This window comes from Podarcis bocagei (genome assembly GCF_964188305.1).
Source record: "Podarcis bocagei genome assembly, chromosome: 10".
NCBI lineage: Eukaryota > Metazoa > Chordata > Lepidosauria > Squamata > Lacertidae > Podarcis > Podarcis bocagei.
Genome location: NC_138135.1, coordinates 45,763,892 through 45,779,293, shown reverse-complemented (window position 1 = coordinate 45,779,293; position 15,402 = coordinate 45,763,892). Strand labels below are relative to the sequence as shown.

General features: G+C 43.5%; 1 protein-coding gene and 1 long non-coding RNA gene across 3 annotated transcripts in view; one reads left to right on the top strand and one right to left on the bottom strand.

The window, feature by feature from the left end:
* The window catches only part of OSBPL8 (oxysterol binding protein like 8), a 73,016-nt gene extending 63,352 nt beyond the window's left edge, over nt 1-9,664 (bottom strand). Inside the window, exon 1 of one of the 2 annotated variants that reach the window (XM_081211219.1) lies at nt 9,447-9,664. The gene's annotated coding sequence lies outside the window, so the exon portion shown is untranslated. The remainder of the gene's footprint in view (nt 1-9,446) is intronic. The other variant, XM_081211223.1, reaches the window with a different exon arrangement.
* Nucleotides 9,665-9,766: 102 nt separating this feature from the next.
* On the top strand, nt 9,767-14,805 carry LOC308596347. The gene is made up of 2 exons (XR_014012474.1): nt 9,767-13,258; nt 13,415-14,805. It is a non-coding gene; the product is annotated as an uncharacterized lncRNA (long non-coding RNA).
* Nucleotides 14,806-15,402: the final 597 nt, after the last annotated feature.

The window sequence follows — 15,402 nt, the reverse complement described above, 5'->3', positions numbered from 1 at the left end:
ATAGCCAGGAAAGCCCTGCGCAGCGTCTCCCGGCAAGGAGACGCTGCGCGGGGCTAAAGGGGAAGGCAAAACAGCGAGCGGGATCCACCCCGCTCGCTGCCTTGCCTTCTTCCCTAGCCAGGAAAGCCCTGCGCAGCGTCTCCCGGCAAGGAGACGCTGCGCGGGGCTAAAGGGGAAGGCAAAACAGCGAGCGGGATCCACTCCGCTCGCTGCCTTGCCTTCTTCCATAGCCAGGAAAGCCCTGCGCAGCGTCTCCCGGCAAGGAGATGCTGCGCGGGGCTAAAGGGGAAGGCAAAACAGCGAGCGGGATCCACCCCGCTCGCTGCCTTGCCTTCTTCCCTAGCCAGGAAAGCCCTGCGCAGCGTCTCCCGGCAAGGAGACGCTGCGCGGGGCTAAAGGGGAAGGCAAAACAGCGAGCGGGATCCACTCCGCTCGCTGCCTTGCCTTCTTCCATAGCCAGGAAAGCCCTGCGCAGCGTCTCCCGGCAAGGAGATGCTGCGCGGGGCTAAAGGGGAAGGCAAAACAGCGAGCGGGATCCATCCCGCTCGCTGCCTTGCCTTCTTCCATAGCTGCGCACAACCCCTCCGCAAGGAGAGGCTGCACGGGGCTATGGCTTCTTTAGCCCTGCGCAGCGTCTCCCGGCAAGGAGAGGCTGCATGGGGCTAAAGGGGAAGCCAAAACTTGGCTTGCTCCATAGCTGCGAGCAACCCCTCCGCTGCTCTCTGGGCCTGGGGGGGGGGAAAGATTTTTTTCTTGATTTCCCCCCCTAAAAACTGGGTGCGCCCTATGGTCCGGTGCGCCCTATGGTGCGAAAAATACGGTAATATTACCAATAAATGATATCACCCCTTTGGATAAACTACTGGAAAGGCTACTAATTAAGGTAGCCCTGTTACAGCCTTGGGCTTCTTTGGAATTACTGAAAATCAAGCTTTCCAGTTTATCAAGTCAAATAAAAAGGTAAGAATGAGAGGCTGTCATGTGTTAATTGGGCAATGAATCAGAGTACCAAATCACAGAGGTACTTTGTGGCAATAATGTTAAGCAGTCATTCCAAAAAGGCATCCCATATGCTATGTGCAAGGAAGTACTTTGTATATATGTCACACATTCACAATATCCCATTTCTAGGAGCTCCACTACCCTGTCATGAAGGTGGAGAGCAGAATTCCTATGCCCATAAAGATGATCACTTAGCAACCAAGTGGCAAAGGGACATTCCAGGAGGACATTTACATCTCCTTTGCCAAACAGTAAACTGACTCTTCATAACAACTCCAGCATGGCATGCGGCAGCTCCCACAATAAGCTGAGAGACCGGGAGGCTTGTAGCAATATGCAGCTTCTATTTTCAGGCCAAATCATTTCGCAGATAAATGTTTGAACAGAAAAGAGACAATGCCAAACTTAATGTCTCAGGATTGCTCAGCTGCAAAGCACACTGCTTTGACTCCCATAGCTCATACTCATACGCTTTGAGGGTTGTGTTTTTTTAAAAAAAAATACAATCAAGCAGTATATACTGTTTGTGAACCAGATAAATAGGTTTTACCCCATTAAGCAACCATTTTGCTTCAGTTAAACAAAAATGAGCTCCTCTCATATTTCAGAGTTCAGGACAAATCACACTGCTTTTTACTCTTCACCATACAGAGATACTATGAAGGAGTAAGGGACGTGGGTGGTGCTGTGGTTTAAACCACTGAGCCTCTTGGGCTTGCTGATCGAAAGGTCAGAAGTTCGAATCCATGCAAAGGGGTGAACTCCCATTGCTATTTCCCAGCTTCTGCCAACCTAGCAGTTCGAAAGCACACCAGTGCAAGTAGATAAACAGGTACCACTGCGGCGGGAAGGCCGCTCCCTGCAAGGCCCTTTCCACCTGGCCTAGGGGGCGGGGCCCACACTTACCAGCCCCACAAAAGAGGCTCCTCATGAGGCCAGAGGAACATCACCCGACTATTGTTTTATTGATTTATTGATTTAGTATGCTGTAAACCGCTTTGAGGTTTTTATTAAAAATATAAAGCGGTATAGAAATTAAAAAATAATAATATAATAAAATTAAGTAAACGGCATTTCCGCGTGCTCTAGCTTCCGTCGCGGTGTTCTGTTGCGCCAGAAGCAGTTTAGTCATGCTGGCCACATGACCCGGAAAGCTGTCTGTGGACAAACACTGGCTCCCTTGGCCTGATAGCGGAGATTAGTGCCGCATCCCATAGTCACCTTTGGGTGGACTTAACCGTCCAGGGGTCATTTACCTTTACCTTACTATGGAGTAAAGTCCAAGCTGTAGACATGATGAGAAGGCTACAAGAGATATAATGGCAACAAGACAGCACAAGAACTGCCTAAGTGAGTCTCCATTTTTTTATTGTATTGTTTAATTTCACTGCACACAGGTGGTGTAGTGACAGTAAAAGTTTATTATTATTGTTATTATTATTATTTATTATTATTATGCTGAAAAGTTTCACTAACAACAAAAAAAGAACATGGAAGTCTCTGGCAGTGAACTGGAGACTTTCTGCAAAGAAGAAACAACCATACCTCTAGGCAGTTTCTTGAGCAACCTGCGAACATTTTAGACAAATTCAAATAATCTGTATAACCTTTGATCCTGCTTGTTCCTGAAAATACATAGCTGTGGGCAAACTAGTGAGCAACTCAGAAAGTCTTTCTTAGCAGAAACTGAATACCACTGACAAAATATTGCACTATGTTAGTGAGGTCTTGACACAGCCTTTCTCTTAGCCGTTGAGGATTTTAATAATAGATAAATAAAACCATCAGCAGATAGCAGAATTGTAAGAATTAAAGATTTCTAAAGATCAAGATAAATAAAAGATCTTTAGTACCAAAAGGTCATTAAATTTGACATCAGATTAGCATATCCAGGGAGAGAATACCCCACACAGCACCTCTGCTGCAAAAACCTTCAGATAAAGGGCAGCTGGGGAAATGGAGGGAGAATTAATGTGTAGGATTAGGAGATCACTATTACTGCAAATGCTACAAATTATAGATTTATTCTACTCTGCCTCCCTCCAATAATACACACCAAGATCCTTTAAATGGCCAGTAACCACTTTCTTTCACTTTTCTAACAAGTGGGCAAAGACAGTAAAATAAAAGCAGAGTCAAGATGAAAATGAGAGAATGGAAATGAAACAAGAGCAGCTAACATATGCAGAACAAGACACCATCAGCAGAAACAGGATAGGAGGAAGCAAAAGGTAGTCACCACTGCCTTCAACTTTACAAATCCTTAGTCAACAACTAGCTTTATACAATTTTAAACAGAGGAACAGAACCACATAATGACTTCACTAGAAGGAGAACCTCCAAGACATACTTTTAAGATTGTCTAAAAGCTACTTGCTTTGGAGCACTTTTTCTGGAGTGCAGCTATATATCCTGATCCCCATCATTGGACTTGGAACTCACACTGTCACCACAAGCAGGTTGTTTAAAGGTTTTATTTAGCAACTCAGTACAGCGCACAAACTTGAGCCTACAGGTTACAATGTCATAAAGCACAGACGACCTCTAAGGTGCATGACTAGGTATTGCTAAGACGTTTATCCAACAAGTGACACATATCCTAGACTCTGCTTTTGAATGCATGGGCATGACTATTTGTGCAGCAAGCAGCCCAGTCTGAAGATTGGCCAAGCAAATGGGCACGCCTCTGAGCAGACTGGGCATGCAGCACTGGCATGAGCTGGTGCTGGTGCCCTTGAAGATGAAGGCATCAAGCTGGCTCACTATCCATTTTCTACCCAGGTGCCTCTCTCAAAGCAGACAGCCACTCCCTCACAGGAAAAGGGTCTCAAGCCAGCTCACTTGCAAGTACTGAAGCCTTCAGAAGGCCTACAGGCAATTCACTTGAGCCCTCCTGTGGATCTGAACCTCTTCATCCCCCAACTTCCCGTTGGGTTCCTTCTTCTTGGGTTCCTGAATCATCTTCTTCTTGGGTTCCTGAATCATCAATCCCCAACCCACTAGGGCTCTTGTCCAGATTGGATTCCTCCAGGTCGCTGAGCTCCTCCCATTCTTCCTCTGAATGATACCACCTTCTCCAGGAATTCTCCAGATGACTCAAAACACCATATGGTCTTGGGCCTTCTTTGTGGTAGCTTCCTCAATTGTGAGATCCACTTGCCTTACTTCTCTTACCTCTCACACAGTTGATAAAGCAAAATAAAAAATCAAGAAGGCTGTCAGTTGCTACATTTTAATGAGTTTTATAGACAGCTAGTTCATTTTTACTTGTAAGTGATTTAGTTTAGAGTTACTGTATTTTATTTGTTTATTTGTATAAGCATGTCACTATTTTTGTAAGCCACTGCAATAATATTCCATGTTAGTTAACATAATAAATAAATAGGATGAGTCTATTAGCATAACATAAAATTATCTGTGTATATTGCAGCACATGCAGCTCAGTTTGCAAACCGTCACACGCCTTTTTCCGCTTTCCACACTTAAAACTAATGTTCTTAAACTGGCAACAAGCCTGCTTACTGCTATATGAATCTGCAGTTTGAGCAACAGTGCTGCAGAATCTTTGATAAGATATCATAGCAAGTGTAAATTTTTCTAAGTAATCTATGCAAGTCAGCCAAGGCAATCATTTTCCAAATTATTTCCAAAGGCGGCAAAAGCAGAATAAGATCTTGAAGACCTGATAAATAGAGTAAAGTAAGTTTACAGACAGTCCTCAAAGCACTTGTACAGATAGAATCCCCAAAGGAAAAACCATTTGAGAATTGCAAGCATACACTGAGAAATTTGAAACTAAATCAACACTTTAAAGGATGGGAGGAAACAGAGAAATACAAAATAATATTAAGACAAGGAATGCATGGTTCCAAAGGCACTCATACACTCTAGTTTGAAGAAAATTTGCCTGGTAACTCTGCATATGAAAAAGAGTAAACAATAGAACAGTGGTGCTATATGTGGCACACTAATTTATCTCTGACCACTAGAGAAAACTATTATGCAAAAATATTATCTGAAAACTATCATATTTAGGGAATCAGGAACAAATCTGGGTAACTACATATTTTTTAATGCAATGTTACATTTTATATCAGATAGTAATCTGATCTATATAATTCAGTGAAAGGGTTTTTTTAAATGCATATTTGAATTGCACACCCTAGACGACTGAGCTGCAGTCTAAAATTAAACTAGCATATTGTTCTGTTGGCTGCTACAGATATTTGCACAGCAGTGATACCAACCAATATTTGTTTTTGGATTAGAGTTCTGTTCTTCAGAGAGCCAAGATCCAGTTGCATCCTTTTGGGGATTCACAAAAATGCCAGCAACGTAAATAAAGAAAACAAATCACTTGTAGTATATGTGCAACATATGTAAAATGACTAGTTTTCATGAGATTTTTTAGGACTGAGGGCCCTTGAAAAAAATGTAAAAGTAAAATTACTCCACAGGAAACAAAAATAATGTTTGCAAAATTTCTAATGAAATTAGAATCATTTTACAGTGAAAAAGATTTTTTTAAAGCCCTGCATCTGTCAAGACTCCCAGATATATTAAAGGTAGTGTGCAATAGAAAAGCAAATGTCAGCAGACAAACTTTCCAATCATAAGCTGATTCCGACATACTTGAAAAAGTAGAACTTGGAAAAAGGATTTTGGAGGTAGAGTCACAGATTAAATCATACTCAAACTGAATTTGTACAAGGAAATCCTGTCTGCTCTCAAATGGGAAAGAAATACGTTTTTTGCTATACGGGAGCAAAATCACTGAGTTTTCTGAGAAAGGCAGCCCAGTGGGGAAAGATATACCTCAGAAAGACATCCAATAAAGAACGAAAAAATCTTTACTGCAATAACTGTTACTAAAGAAACGAGGCAGCAGGGAGAACAGAAGGAATACAGTAAATGAGGGGCAAAGGAGATAAATGCACATATTACTGAAGGACGTATAGCTCTTTCCAGCAGTCAGCCCTCAAGCACCTGGGCAATCACAGAAACAGAACTATACACTTACATGCATGCACTCAAAATCCTGTCTCTTGTACAATGATTTTGAAGACAACCACATATATTATAAATGTCTATGCTGAAGTATTCTTCCACAGCTGTATGGTCACTGTAGTTACAAAAAACAAAACAGACAAAGCAGTCTCCTTATTAAATTCAATAAACTTGTGTTGGCATGGAAATGTGCAAGTTTTTTAGTTACACAGAACCATGAAGCAGAAGTGATCTAGATCACAAATTCACAAAAATCAGGATTAAGGTTTTAATCACTTTAAAGTGGCCTCTTCACAAAACAGTATTAGTTGACCAGACGAAAGAGATTTGTGTATGTAAATAAGCTCCATTTTTTACAGCCCAATTCAAGGTGCTGGTATTTACCACTGAAGCCCTAAACAGAGCCAAGATATTTGAAACACTCCCTTCTTCCATATGAACCTGCCTGTCGGATAAAATAATAATCCAAGACACTGCTGTATACCCTACCACCAATAAAGGGTTAGTTAGCAGAAATATGGGACAGGGCCTTTTCTGTGGCAGCACATTGCTATGGAATTCTCTTACTAGGGAAGTTAGACAGTCTCCATCACTGGCCCCCATGACATTAGGGTGGGCTATGTATTTTTTATTCTACTTGCCTTTTGTTTTTTTAATTTGAGACTGAAAGTTTAACTCTGCTCTTTTGGTTTTTGGTTTTTGATATTCTAATCCTGATATAGTTTAAATTGGTTTTTATTTCATTTTAACTTTTGTAACCTGTCTTGGGGCCATTATTAGGGAAGAAAGGTGATATATCCACAAATAAATAAATGTTTGGTGTTATATACATCCTAGATGTTGTAACAGAAGAATTCACTGGATCATGGACACAATACAGTAATCAATGCTGTTTAATTTATAAAAGGTGAGCCAGTGGCGATGAGCCACCAGAAACTGGAGCTAGCCTCATTTCCAGAGTCAAGCACGAGCAGTCGGCAATGTGGAAAATGGGATTTAAAAGATCCCAATACTCCTTACCTGCTATCATCACTGCTGATAATTCTCTTTTCCCCACCCCTATTAAATTTTCTTTTGTCTTTTTCCTTTCATATGCCCACTGCATTTATGTTATTTTTTAACAGCAAAGTATCCAGAAGCTAGATTCTGGTGAGGTTCCCAAACAAAAGGCTGTAAAACTCTTGTACTTGCAACCTACCTCAAGTTGGTGACACTGCCAGTAAAAACAGCCCTGCCTCTACAGATTCATGCAAACAGAGACCTGTTCATTGCCACGACAACTGGCAAATTATGTATGTATGCATGCATCATGCTGGATTCACCACAAAAATATATCCTCCTGCACCTGCAGCGAGTGCAAAAGACATGTTGATGTTTGCTAGGATAGAGGCGGCATCAGCACAGGGGAGGTTATTTTAAACAGTCAAACCAACTAGAGAGTATTCTTAAACCTGCCTTGGTACTAAAAAATTGCCCAATCTTGCCAAACACAACTGCAGGCCATATCCAGAAAGTCTAGCTGGTCCTCTGACCTTGCAACAACTCATCCTTTCCTCAGATGTTTTACAACTCATTTTTTCCATTATTTTCTGTAGCTGTAGAATTTCTGAATGGTGCAAGGATGCACCGCAGAACTGAGGGAGAGTTTCTATTGATTCAACTGTTTCTATGTTATAACACCAATCACAAAATCTAAAGTGTGAACAGAATCATGGCCTATTTAGAAACATGTTGTTGGCATCTGTCTGTCTCCAGAGACAAAAAAGTGCACCTCCGGGGTTTAAATCAAACCACTGTGTTAGCAGCACCTGAGTGACCTCCCTGGGATGCAAGCCTGAGCAGTGTGTATGGAGGTCCTGGGCTGTCCAGAAGAAAAGATCCCTCCTTTTGGCCTTGGTGATGTGGTCCAAAGGAAAGGAAAGCAATATGTTTGGCACCAGCTTGGCTGCAGGAGTTGACAGAAGGAGGCGTATAAGGCGCCATCCAATTGTCTTAGGGACTCCACTCCAGATTTGTGTTATATCCCGCAAAGCAGCAGAAGTTTAGAATCATAGTTTTCCTCCTCCTAGATGGGTTCCCTTCCCTTCCCTTGACAAGCCCCATTTGTCACTCACTTCCCTCTGCAGCACATGAAGAAACCACTTTCTTGACCACTGGACCCGTTATTGGTCTCATCCTCTTAATCTGCTGGAGCCTGTCTTTGAATGCAGGGGAAGTCCCTAACTCACTGAAGGTTTGAGACACATCAGTTATACTCACCTGGTTTAGCAGGCCAGTTGAAGAAGTTCCATGGGTGTGGCCACTGTCACATGCTGACAGCTTCTAGGAGCCACAGGTGAGAACTGAGTGTGGGGTGGGGACAAAGGGCACAACATGTCCCACTAGAGGTAGTATTTCCCACCACAACACCCCATATACCCCTTCAGAAACAAGCACTATATAAATTAGAGGGGTGTGCTGGCAGGTAAATTTGCATAGAACCAACTAGAAATTGCATTCATAATTATTTAGGAGCACATAATACATACCTATCCTCAGAATAAATAACCCAGCTGCTGCCATACACTCAGACTCCTAGTAAACAACTGACCAACCCACTTGCATAGGGTTGACTAATTGGAGGAAGGAAAGCAAGTACTGAAAAATCCATGTCAAGTTGTGGGACCTGCCAATTATTGGTAATGAGAACAACAAGGTAGGGTGTGATTACTTTGCAACTTATATGGCACCACCCTATTGCCTGGTTTTCTTGCTTAAGCCTCTTGCAGCACCTTTCAATTCCCCTCCGCCCGCAAATTGGTTATATAGCTATCCCTCAGCAGCTCTGTAGAGGGGCAGGGTAACTGGCACCCTTAGTTATAGGTGGAGGAAACCAGAGAAAAACTGCCTGATTGCCCTCTATTTACAGGAAGTTACTGAAAACACGTGTTCTAAACCTAATATATAAATATGATGAATTCAAGTAGAGTACGGCACATTAAAATGTGGCTTGTCAGGAACCTTTATCCACCTGACCTATTGTTACAGAGATAGAACCCACGTGGGCAAGACTAGAGAGCAGGTATAAGAATTAGGACTCACTCCCAGTAGTTGCCAGTTTCCATCGCTTCCACCCCCGCTCCCTTGGGCCACAACAGCTCTTTAACTTTTTTTATGACAGCAGCACCGGCAGGAACGGAGTCCCCTCTCGCCTCCGTGACTGCTGTCAAAACCCGCCAGGGCTGGGAGACGTGCCCAAGGTCACGCCGCGCCAGCGCCCAACCCGGGACCCCCCTCCCACAGACGCTCGTCTGAATGCGCAGGGCCCCCACCCCGGCGTCTTCCCCACGGCCGCGCATCCTCACTCTGGGCCAGCAAACGCCCAGTGGGACACGGCGCCCCACGGCTGGCTAGGGCAACGCCCCCACCCCACCCCACCCCACGCCCGTCCTTCTTACCTCGGTTCCCAGGGGTCCCCGGGCGAAGGGGCGGAGTGACCCCCTCCGTCCCCCGGACCCGCCACCCCCGGAGAAAGGGGCCGGGCCAGAGCGACCAGAGATGACTTGAGGAGGAGAAAAGCGGAACGCCGCTGAGGGAAGCGCTGCCTCCGCCGCCCCCCCCCCTCACGCCGCCGCTCGCGCTGACTGAAGCCGGTCGGCCGCGCGCGCGCCTGCTCGCTCTTCTCCCCCTCCCCTCCTCACTCTCCCTCGCGGACTCGCTGCCGTTGCAGGTTCGGAGTCGCCGCTTGATGCTCTCATCAACGGCCGCCGCGCTACCTCTCTATCGCCTCCTGCGCACAGACCCTGCTGTGGAAGGGGACCGGCGCACGGAGGGCGGGAGGGGAGCCTTTCGCGCGCAACCACGCCCTCCTCGGGGATCACGTGATAGGGGATCCTGGGCACGGCGCTGAGGTAACAGGCGGAGACGCCGCCCTCTGGGTTTTTATTATTTTTTTAATCCGCTGGTTCTGCAGAGCTACATGCAGGCCTCGCGCTGTGGGCCCGCCCTTTTTATCTCCCGAGGTCCCTGCGCAGAACAACCTGGCGAGAGAATACGTACTTGGCCTCAGTTCACACGCACGCATATACACACGCGCGCTCTCTTCTTTCCCCAGGGCCAAGCAGCTCAGGACTTCGGGTTAGGGGGCGTGCGCGTTCAGGGCGCCACCCCATAGACAGAAAAGGCAATTTTTTTAGCTTTTGCTGCAGTCGTCGCAGCAGGATATTTAACCCAGATCATCACACCCCCGTCTCCCTCCCATCAGGGTTGCAACCTCTGGAACGGCATTACTAGGGAAGATGTGGAATAAGCTCAAATAATCGTAATCTTTTTTCCATTAGTTTCCTTCCATTAAAACAATGTTTTATGTAAGATCTGAACTGTTGCTAAAAGCAAATTTTAGCTCATTCATCCGGGACCTGAAATAATGTTAACAACTTAAAACGTCTGGTTTTGCAACTATCCAGCTAGCTGCTTCTTCCTATACATAGCTGAAATCATTATCGGAGTTCTTCGTGTTTGATCTTGCAGCCCCCTCCCTAGAAACTTCTTAAAACACTGCATCTTTCGGACAAGCCGCACTAATTTGGAAGCATACTCTTTGGATGCGTGATTCTCTACACTGCCCCCCACGCCTACTTTTTATATGTAGCTTAATAGCTAAATATACTTGTGTAATGGACATGGATGGCTTAGTGATGGCTGCTTAAGACTAAACGCTTGAGAAGAGTTATGTGTGCTTAAGCCTATTGAGTTCAGCGGGTTTAGGCACACCTCTCTTGATAGGATAGGCTTGGATTGTACACCATAGCTGGTGACTGATGGTTGTTAGTTACTGGACACCCACCTACTGTGGTGCAGTTTGTAGGAATAAAGTTTCACAGAGTTTTCCTTCTTCGAGATGGGCTACCAAGTTGAATTTTTGTAGAAGGCTTCCAAAAGGGGGAGGAGAGCTCCAAGAGAATTTGCTTTCTTACCACTTTTATTGGGCTAACATATACTGCTGAGAGCAGCTATACAGAATTGAAATATAGAGACAAGGAAGTGCCAGCTGATTGTAAAGCATATAAGGTGAGTGGGTGTTTTTAGTGTTTCCACTAATATGTGAAGGGAAAGAATTAAGAAACTGCTCCTTCCCTGCTCACAAGCACTAGCTTAAGTGACGCTGGCTTTACATAACATGTAGAAGAGAGGCTGGATCTAAATGCAGTGGTAAAGGTAAAGGGGACCCTTGACCATTAGGTCCAGTCGTGGCCAACTCTGGGGTTGCGGCGCTCATCTAGCTTTATTGGCTGAGGGAGCCGGCGTACAGCTTCCGGGTCATGTGGCCAGCATGACTAAGCCGCTTCTGGCAAACCAGAGCAGCGCACAGAAACGCCGTTTACCTTCCTGCCAAAGTGGTACCTATTTATCTACCTGCACTTTGACGTGCTTTCGTAGGAGGTGTTAAAATGAACTACCATGCCAGGTTGCAGTTAGAGCAGCATCCCCAACCAGGTACCCTCCAGATGTTTTGGACTACAACTGGCATCAGCCCCAGCCAGCATGGTCAGGGCAATGGAAATTGTCCAAAACATCTGGAGGGTCCCTGTTGAATAAGGCTGAGATAGAAAATTACATCCTGGACAGCTTAATAGGATGGGTTGTCACAGCTTTTACTGTGAACTAAAATGTTGCTTGACACCTATAGACTCATAACTCAGAAAACTGTTCTGCGTTTTTGGCCTTTATAACAAGCTTTCCAGCTCAGCAACCTTTTCAGTAAGCATTTCCCCATTTTCCCTTTGTGATATGACTGCAGCACAAAAGCTTCATTATCTGATTCTAATGTTTGTTTACATCACAGTTCTGTTCCTTGAAGACAGGTTTTGCTGTCTTCGGTGTATTTTATTAATAATTCTTCCCTTAGAGCAAACCTCTATAAATAAAACTCCTACATAAAAGAAATATTCCCAAGAGTCAGACATTAAATGCTCTCCAAGTGTAAGATTTCAATAGATTTGCTAACTCCCTATCTTTAAACGGCTTCGGCTTGTGAGCTATGGAGGGGGAGAAGATGGTCAATGAATCTACCTTCCCTGTCCCAGTTATCTTGTTTTCTAGATGGAAGTGGAATACAATGGAACCTTGGTTCTCAAATGGCTTAGTTGATGAACAAATCGGAACCCAAACGCCGCAAACCCAGAAGGAGATGCTTTGGTTTGCAAACTTTTTTCGGAAGCCAAACGTGCTATGCTTCTGTTCTGAGTGCTTCTGCTGAAGTCTGTCAGCTGGCGAGTCCCGAGCACCCATGCAACACAGAGGTGATATTTGGAGCTTATATTTGGTGCTTTTGTTTTTCGACTTTTTCAGTGATTTTGTTTTTGCAACTTTTTCGGTTTATTTGTTTTTGTGACTCTGTGGAACCCAGTTCAGCTACGGTATTTTCAAAAGCACTCTTGCAATTTGATTGTGTGACTGTGCGGAAATGGATAAAAGCTGCAAAGCCAAGAGAACCATTAACAGAACAACAAGTCCATGGGCTTGCAAGTGAGTAGTGATGATGTGGAGGAGTTAGTGAAGGACCACAAAACGGAGCTCACCACAGAAGAACTTCAAAACATTCTGATGGAGCAGCAACAGACAGCAAGTGAGGAAATATCTTCAGAGCAGGAGGAGAGCAGAAAAAGTGTATGCAGTGCAGTGATCAAAGAAATGCTTGCAAAATGGGCTGATGTGCAAACTTTTGTTGAAAAATATCACCCTGATAAAGCTGCTGCAATTCATGCCACTTACACTTTCAATGAAAATGTGATGTCTCACTTTAGACAATTTTTAAAACATCGGAAAATGCAACTCTCAATTGAAAATTTTTTAGTGAGGAAAAGAATTAGCGGGTCTGAACCAGATGTCAGTGGTTTAAAAAAAGCAAGGGAAGGAATGGTAGGAGAGGAGTCACCGATTGTGATTCTGGAAGAGGACCCCGACCCCCCCATCCAAACAACAATTATCATCAGTGCAGGAAAGAAAAAAACAAATTTTCTTTTTTATCATGTACAATACCGTTTTATTTATTTTACAGTACAGTACATTGTTTATCGCTTTCATTTTATGGGTCATTGGTCTCGTTAGATAATAAAATTCATGTTAAATTGCTGTTTTAGGGATTGTTTTTAATCGTCTGGAACGGATTAATCCACTTTGCATTACTTTCTTTGGGAAACGCACTTTGGTTCTCGAACGTTTTGGAAATTGAACGGACATCCGGAATGGATTTAGTTCGAGAACCAAGGTAACACTGTACTGTTTTCTCAAGAGGGTGTGAGACAAGGATGGACTGTTTGATGCACAAGTAGAAATTGCTAAATATATTCACTTGTGAGCTTTTAAAGGGCTTTTGAGAAAATAGTTGGGCAGGGCTCACTTTGTTGTGCTGGATGCCATTTAGATGTTGTTTATACTGTATCAGTTCAACCTAAGGAGAAAATTGGACAGCCCAGCAACCACTGATACTTGGAATTCATTCAGATCCTGTTCCATAGGAGACACTACAAGCAAGTTTTAACATAAATTGTACATATATTTTGAAATTAAAAAGCTGTTAAAAATAGTTCCATGGTGTTTAGCTTTGGCTAATCTATTTACATTTACTGGTAAGTAAATTGTAGAGGAGTTGCTGACAAACATCTGCATGGGTGTTCTGCTCTCATCTAGTAGCTCAAGTGATGCAATGCTAATCTTCTAATTGAGAATAATAATGTTTATGAAACTTCATTGGAGACCTAAATACTTAAGCATACTACTTAAGTGAAACCGATCAGAACAAAAGCAAGCAAGAAATCAGACAGAGCAATTCTCTTCTAACGTTGCACCAGAACCAGACATACACTAAGCACAATGCCAGATGAGCAGCTCTTACATTCAATGCATGCTAAGTCTGGGAGAGGAGGATAAAAACACATCAACCAGAAAATCAAACATTTCCACAGCCCACCAGTCAGGGACTGTTCCAGCAACATAGCCCACATGCAACACTGAAACGAACTCTTAACAGTGGGAACATGTCCCCTTTGTCATAACACACAGCAAGCAAATATTGCCAGAGCACCCACAATTCATCAACCCTAGTGGCAATGCCAACAATATTGCTTCCAATTCCAAAGCACCCTTACAAGTATTCCAATCTTCTTCATGCTTCTCACAATCACAACTTTGGAGCAAAAGAGAAAAAGAGAGGAATATCTCCCAATGCACTGAATGCAATGATTTGGAATTGAATTTTTTTCTCCTAGGTCTGGGGCTAATGTAAAGTCATACTTTTGATGAGGGTGTGGCTGAAGACTGAACGTTTGTGGGTCCCATGTTAGTGTACTCCTCCCTTGTGCCACTCGGTGTTATGTATGCCAGGGGATCCTGTGTTTCATTGTAATGCTTTTTGAATCTCTTTAGCTCCTGTGCTTTGCAAGCCTCAGAGCTCCAAGGTGAGGCCCTTTTCGCAGTCTCATTTTATAGCACTAAATGACAGTTGTGTTTAAGAGGCCTGCTACTTCATCATGACACACTCATGAGTCCATTTTCTGCCAGCTGAGTGTTCCAGCTGTAATCTCTCAGCCAACAGATCTTCAGTACTGTATAAGATTGATTAACAAAAGTAGAAGGGACTGTTGCTGAGTTGGGCACATTCATTTATTCTATCACAAAGTAGATTCCATTCTCTTAACATTGCTGGGTTGAGTGGATTAAAAAACATGAGTCTTAGAGCAACTGTTAAAACAATTACTCATAATGAAGGAAGAGCAAAATTTAGTTCACATGACTTAATAAAGAAATCACATCAGACCTTAGTGGTGTGATTTCATCTCTTTATTTCATCAGCATGAGTTACACTTCTAACAAAAACACAATATAATTAATTCATTTATAGTCCCTGGCAACACAGAACTGAGAAGTCAAGAACCTCAGCCTTTCAGATCCTGAAATGTCGAAGTCTAATACATAGAATTTTTCAAAGTAGTTAGATTTTGTGGAGAGGATCAGTGGGAAGAAGACAACCAGCAGCCACAACTACTTAGAAATACAGCTGGAAACCACCTTATTAGTCAATCCATGAAACAAATAGACCTACACAATATAAATACAGTGGTGCCCCGCAAGACGAATGCCTCGCAAAACGAAAAACTCGCTAGACGAAAGAGTTTTCCGTTTTTGAGTTGCTTCGCAAGACGAATTTCCCTATGGGCTTGCTTCGCAAGACGAAAAATTCGCTAGACGAAAAACTCGCGGAACGAATTAATTTTGTCTTGCGAGGCACCACTGTAACAGATTTCCTTAAAAGTGGGGAAAATATGCTTTTGACTGGCAACAAATACATACATAATCCCCCTGTTCGCCTTTTCCACTGAAAAAGCTATGCTAAAGTTGCCTCTTTGGGGAGGA